Source organism: Amblyomma mixtum, chromosome 9 (assembly GCF_055824585.1).
Source record: "Amblyomma mixtum isolate Tamu chromosome 9, ASM5582458v1, whole genome shotgun sequence".
NCBI classification, from domain to species: Eukaryota; Metazoa; Arthropoda; class Arachnida; order Ixodida; family Ixodidae; genus Amblyomma; species Amblyomma mixtum.
This window is the reverse complement of record NC_143020.1, coordinates 99451762-99458904: the sequence shown is the minus strand read 5'-3', so window position 1 is coordinate 99458904 and position 7143 is coordinate 99451762. Positions and strand designations below refer to the sequence as shown.

General features: G+C 50.8%; 2 pseudogenes; one reads left to right on the top strand and one right to left on the bottom strand.

Annotated features, from left to right (window-relative positions):
• The first annotated feature begins 771 nt into the window (after positions 1-771).
• Positions 772-1405, top strand: LOC149330304 (eukaryotic translation initiation factor 4E-1A pseudogene; annotated as a pseudogene).
• Positions 1406-6136: 4731 nt separating this feature from the next.
• On the bottom strand, positions 6137-6766 carry LOC149330303 (eukaryotic translation initiation factor 4E-1A pseudogene; annotated as a pseudogene).
• Positions 6767-7143: the final 377 nt, after the last annotated feature.

The following is a 7143-nucleotide window of genomic DNA, read 5'->3' as shown; positions in this document are numbered from 1 at the left end:
CACCTTGCACTTCTTGCACGAGAAGAGAACTCGCCGGTAGGCTAGTGCAAAAGTGCAGCAGAACTCGGAAGAACTCGTGCAGCACTACGTCAAATCGAGTGCCCAAGTGCAGGTGGCGATAGCTGCACTGGCAAATCGAGGACGCGAGTGCAGCACCGCCTGAACTGGTGCAGAAAGTGCAGCCAAATCGAGGAGACCATTGGAGACCGCTGAAACGTGCACTTTGAGACCACTGTCATAATTGCCGCGGCATACCGGAACACAACACCGTTCCATGTTGCATCAAGTGAGGCGTTTGCTTTTTCTGAACACCACATGACTGTTTCAGGCAACGTTTCCGCAACTCGCACTTTGATCTACAGACACAAACGTGCACGAAAGAACAGTAAAACAAGACACCTGACCATCGATTACGAAAAGAGCGCGAAAAGCTGGGAGCGGCGGATGGCAAACTAGTCCTGACCCAACCCACTGTCAACAAGAAGGCTCGGGGGCGCCCGTCGACAACAGCGTGATGTAGTATGACGTAGGCAGTCTGGAGAGGAGGACGTGAACACGCCTCGTAAAGTTAAGAAGTGTGGTCATACAGACCGTATTGGACAGTGGCGGTAACCTCCCCCGCCCTGTGTCAGCCAACCCGTGTTTTTGGACCAATTGGAGTGCCAGATTCGAAAATTTCCACCGTTTAAAGCAGCCCTCAGCTGATCGCTTCTCAGTTATCCGGAGAAATTCGGTGTGGGTGCCACGGATTAGTTGCTTGGTCGCTTGCGGCACGTGCACCTTTGTGTTCAGTATCGCGAGTTTTGTCAAGCCTTGCTAGAATCGCCAGTCCAAGCAGGATCGTGCGAAGGCTCGTTCGAAGTGCCGCTGAAGCATCCGCTGGAACATCGCTGGAGCCTGTGGTACTACAAGAACGACAAAAGCCGCAGCTGGGAGGAAAATCTCGTTCGACACAGTCGAGGACTTCTGGGCCCTCTACCACCACGTGGAACTGCCCGGCAATCTGCGCTCCGGGTGCGACTACTCGCTTTTCAAGACCGGCATCAAGCCCATGTGGGAAGACTCCGGCAACAAGCCAGGCGGTCTCTGGCTCTTCAACCTGAGCAAGAACCAAGTGCCACAGTGCCTCAACAACAGCTGGCTCGAAGTTCTGCTGTGCCTGATCGGGGAAGGCTTCGACGAATTCAGCGATGACGTGTGCGTGGCTGCGGTCCAGGTCCGCACCAAACTCGACAAGATTTGTTTGTGGACTGCCGATGTCAACCAAGCCGACGGGAACATACACGTTGGAAAGACTGTGAAGGAAAGGCTGAACCTGCCCCCACGGTACGTCGTCCGGTACCACAGCCATGCCGACACCCAAACCAAGCACGGTTCCACTGCTAGAGCTAGGTACGAGGTTTGACTCACTCAGGAGCAGTTTCAGAACGGCAGCCTAGCTTTCAACGAAGCCACGCCGACGGATGACGATCTTCAAACGCGGAATGAACTTTCGCAGTGGGATTTTTTAGGACCGTGGTAAAGTGAACGGTGACCGAGATCAGTGTGCGTGTTCAATTTTTTTTCTCGTGTGCGTTTCCATTGAGCGAAGTTCTAAGAAAAATGGCTGGAGGTTTATCATTCCTAGGAATGAAATATTTTGCAGGTGGACACCGCCGCCATGTACACTAAAGCGCGAATCAGGTGTCCACTTACCCAGAGATAGTTATTCGCTTCTTCGATGGAGCAAATACACATTGGACAGAGTGCGAAGGAAAGGTAGCACCTGCCCCCACGGTACGCCATCCGTTAGCATAGTCATGCCGACACACAAATCAAGTACGGATCCACAGCGAAAGCTAGGTATGAAGTTTGACTAACATGGGAGCAGTTGCAGAACGGGAACCTGGCTTTAAACGAAGTCACGCCGACCTATGACGATCTTCAAAAGCAGGATGAACTTTCGCAGTGGGAGGACTGAGATAAGGTGTGCGGGCCGTTAGGAACGGTGACCGAGATTAGTGGGGGTGTTTCATTTTTTTTCTTCTGTGCGTGGCCGCTGAACAAAGTTCTAAAAAAAGTGGCGGGCGGTTTATAATTCGGAGGTTTATTAGTTTGATATAAGTATTAGTTGAAGCGCACGATTTGCATCTCACAGCGAGAGGGCGCGTCGCAGTTAACACGAGGCGTGTGTGAGTATGAGCCCGAGTGGTGCTCAGTCTTAGTGCTGTGTTGTTCATTGCCTCTTTTGAGTTCCTTATTGCGTAGATGTGCCGTGTTATGTATTCACCATGTGCTCTGTATTGCCTCATTTCTCCTGCTTGTGTGTTGATGTGCCACTGTTTGTAGATAGCTCATGTTCATACAATATCGCAACATTTAATAAATGCAATGTTGAAGGCAAAAAAGGTGACAGCCTAGTGCAGGATTCGACTTCCGGCCACCGAGCGTGACGGACGTGCGATGACGAGCTCCGTTGGAGCGGTTACAGGGGCCATGCCCGGCCGCGGAAACAGGTCTTCTGCTTCTGCTTTGTTGTCAGTATCCGAGTACTAGGGTGTACTGCCGAGTCTGCCTACCCGGCCTTTGGTTGTGAACGTCATATTTTTGCACTGTGCTGTCAGGGTCCGCCCATACCGGTGGAAGATTTTCGACGCGCGCTCGCTCACCTATCGCTGTTGCAGGAAGTGGTCGCCCTAGGGGCGTGTCGCATGAATCATGTTTCGTGGCGCGCGCCGCCGCCGGAGCAGATCGCTGCGGCCACGGGGCATTCAAAGACGGCGAAACGCTGAAGAAGACTCAGCGTCGGTAAGCTGCAAGTGAAAAGTGCCCGGTGCCTTGTAATCGACGCCGCTATCCAGGGCGTACGATGAATGAAGGCTGCACTGGCTGCTTCAGAGTGTTCCAGACGAAGATGTGCGCCTTGCTTTCGGACCATTTGGAAAGGTGACGGACGTGTCAAGAGAGCGGTGGCATATGCATGTTTTCCTCGAGCTTCAAAAAAAAATTACATCCACTCTGCTAAGTATTTCGAGTCATTTTGCTTGTTAATTTTAAACTTGCATTCAAGTGCGCGCCTTCTCTCTTCAATAGTGAAGACCTTCAATAGGTCTATCAGCCACTGGGTGAACATCACCCAAAGACTAATAGACGTATTGAAGATTTTGAAAGAAAGCGCACTAGGACTGACTTTTACGACAGAACTTCAAAAAGGTGGGACACTCCGATTTGTCGACTCTAGACTGCACTTAGAATCAAACGAAAACATTTGACAGAAGTCGGTCTGGTTGGGAAAACTAATTCAGGAGAAAGATTACTGACGCCAACGAAGTTAATATTGAAAAAACACGAATTTTCGGGACCGGCTCGGTTCCTTCTTCCTGGTGTGATGGTGGTTTATTCAAAAAAATAATAGAAAGGTGAAGAAAAAGTGTTGCGGGCCGCAACAATTGCAATCTAATATCTTAAGCACCCCAACTGCAGCCGGTAGAAATGAAAAGGATAGTGAGAAGAAGTATACAGCGACAGCAAGAAAGGACAGGAAATGACCAAGCATACTACCGGCGAGGCGCAGCTTGGTTTTTTAAGCCATCGTGTGGAAGACTTCCGGGTCAGCGGCCGCAAACCATGGATGTAAGTAGAAGGAAGTGTCCCCAGGGAGCGATTAACATTCTTCCGTGTCTGTTGGACTCGAGTAGCCGCCTCCTGCGCGGGTTAGTCTCGGTTTCCAGTACAATAGCGCCGTCAAAGTCAATCCGGTGGTCGCGTGTCTCGCAGTGTTCGGCCACAGCGCTGCGTTGACAGTTCATTTGCCGGACGTCCCCTTTGAGATGTCTCATTCCTTCCGCGCAGTTCTTCGTCTCCCCTACCTACGAGGCCGGGCAGACCGAGCAGGGGTTTTTGTATACAACGCCTCGGGCCCTTTCTTCAGGGTGACAGTCTTTCGGGCGGGGAAGAAGGCGTTCTGTGGTGGCAGCCGGTTTGTGCGTTGTTAGCACTCCTTCTGTACCGAGAATGCGGGCCAGCGTCTCGCTCACGCCTTTCACGTACGGTATGTGTGCTGGTTATACTCTCCACGGTCGACCAAGTCTCTCTGCACTGTACTGCTGACGCTATGCGCTCAAAAACAAAATGGCGCCCATGACATCACGTTTTGTTTGCCGTCTTCGGAGCCCCTAATTCGCAGTGGAGTTGAAAGAAACAAACGTCACTCGGGAAGCCGATCTGCGGCCGTGATAATAAAAAATTAAAAAAAAGTTTATTTGAGGGCAGTGTTCAACAGTAACGCATACAAAAAAAAAAATGGAACACACAGATCTGGGTCACCGTTCGTGACGGCCTCTTCAATTTATTTGCGTTCAAAAACTCCCGTTGCGAAAGCTCATTCTGCGTTTGAGGACAGAAATGAGAACAATCAAGACGGCATACAAAAAAGAACATAGTACGGACGAATACATGGTAATTTCTGTACCCTTTGTATCGGTCGGCAGCTTACGCCACCTAGCACATGTGATGTCCCCCTTGTTAACTTTTTCCCTTTTAAACTGTCTAGTGTGACTACCTTTATCTCACCAAATTCACCCTTCCCCCATTTCATCTCTAATCTTATAGCATCCCTTCGTCAATGACACGCTTTTATCATCCCACTCGTCCCCCCCCCCCCCCCCCCCCCAAAGTAAATGTCAAACTATCAGGAGAATTATCGTCTGAAACTGCACATAACAATATAACCTTTTTATCTAATTCACTGACTAATGCGTCGTAGTAGGAAGATGCGTCGGGATGATAGGCAGCGCAAGCTACCAAATTTCGCGTGCATGTAAAAAGCAGCGGGCCAGAAGCATATTAATTGCCACTTTATCGAGCGTAAACATTGTACTGTACAAGCTCAGAAGCATACAAGCATGCGGCAGGGAATCGCCAAATTACTTTGCTATTTTTTTCGGGCAGCCATTTTTTACGCCGAGCGAGGCTAATAGTGTAGATAAGACATGTGACATTTACATGACGACATTTACATGCCCACAGGCAATATCGATAAATCTCAATGAACATAGCACCGAGCCTACATGCGGCGCTTACGCTGCAAACACACAAGTTGGTCGGTTGCCACTCCTCACGCTTGACTCGCAGCTGCCCAGGAAGTCTTCTTTTCGCGCATCTTGTAAAAAAGAAACTTCCTGCAAACATTTTCTGGAATGTTTGGAGCGCTCAGGAAGACAACATCCAGGCATTCCACTTCGACGAAAGCCGCAACGAACGCAGCTTCAGGTCACGTGTACCCGCGAGGCAAGGTGGCCAGCACAATGGCGGAGGGAGCGCGCCAAAACCGGTCGAGGCGGCGTCGACTGGTTCAGATAAAGCCAGTGACTGCAGGTTGAAAGTGATGCCTCACACCACAGGAGGGGAGAGGGGGGGAGCCGCGGTAAATTCGCAACAGAGTTGAAAGAAACAAACACCACTGGGAAAGCCGGCCGCAATAAGTCTGTGGCCTGCAACTCACCGCGTCATCAATTCAGACAACAGCCCATTCAAGCAAAAACCAAGAGTGATTAGTGCGAAAGCTCTGGTGCCATGGATAAACCCCCACCAAGATCTTTCAATATTTGTGCCAAGTGAAATAAAGAGCTAAAAATGAATATCCGCGACTAGGATTCGAACCCGCGGTGGCGCGAACAGATCAGTTTCGTTGGCCACTGCGCGAGAGATTTAGACTCTCGCCGCTTTTCTTTTTCAACATGGTATTTATTACATGGATGCGATGTTTTATATACAAGAGCTATCTACAAACAGTGGCACCTCAACGCACAATCATAGCGTGACTCATCTCAGCAACAAAGAACTAGAAAAAAGGCAATGTAGATCGCAGCCAAAGACGCCTTGTGTTAACTGTAACACACTCTCGTTTGCATTGCACAACGGTCTCTACAAATAATACTGCTATCAAAGTAATAATCATGCAATGAGCAACGTGGTGGCAGTGAGAGATGTGCGTTGCATGCGTCAGCGTGGACAACTCGGTCACCGTTCTTAACAGCCCGTTCACTTTACCTGTCCAAAAAATTCCCACTGCGTGAGGTCACTCTGAGTTTGAAGGTCGCCATATGTCGGCGTGGCTTCGTTTAAAGCAGCTTCCCGTTCCGCAACTGCTCCTGACTTAGTAAACTTCATACCTAGCTCGCGCCGTCGATCCGGACTTAGTTTGGGTGTCGGCATGGCTGTGGTACCGGAGGGCGTACCGTGGGGGCAGGTTCAGCCTTTCTTTCACAGTCTTTCCAATGTGGATATTCCCGTCGGCTTCGTTTGCGTCGGTGGTCCATAAAGAGATCTTGTCGAGCTTTGTCCGGGCCTGGACCACAGCGCCGCACACACCATTGCTGAACTCGCCGAAGCCTTCCCCGATCAGGCACAGCAGAACTTCGAGCCAGCTGTTGTTGAGGCACTGTGGCCCTTGGTTCTTGTTCAGGTTGATGAGCCAACGGCCGCCTCGCTTGTTGCGGGAGTCTTCCCACATGGGCTTGATGCCGGACTTGAAAATCGAGTAGTCGCACCCGGAGCGTAGATTGCCGGGCAGTTCCACGTGGTGGTAGAGGGCCCAGAAGTCCTCTACCGTGTCGAACGAGGAGATCTCCACGAGGTTTTCCTCCCAGCTGCGGCTTTTCTCGTTCTTGTAGTACCACAGGCTCCAGCGATGTTCCAGCGGGTGCTTCAGCGGCACTTCGAGGGACGCCTCCGCACGATCCTGCTTGGACTTGGGATTCTTGCGAGGCTTAACATAACCCGCCATACTGAACACAAAGGTGCACGTGCTTCTCAGCTGCAAGCGACCAAGCTACTGACGCGTGGCACCCACACCGAATTTCTCCGGAGGTCTGAGAAGCGATCAGGCGAGGGATGGTTTAAACGGTGGGATTCGTGCACTCCAATTGGTCCAGAAACGCGGGTTGGCTGACGTAGGGAGGAGGAGCTCAAGATTCTTTAGAGGGTGTTGGCTTAAGGCGTGTTCACGTCCTCCTCTCCGGAGTGTCTACGTCACACAACGTCACGGTGTTGCCGGCGGGCGCCTCTTGTCACTTGTTGACGATGGTGTGAGCCGCTCCCTACTTCCTCAGTCGCGCTTTAGAGTTTTTAAACTCTCAAGAAGTACACTAAAAAAATGTTTCA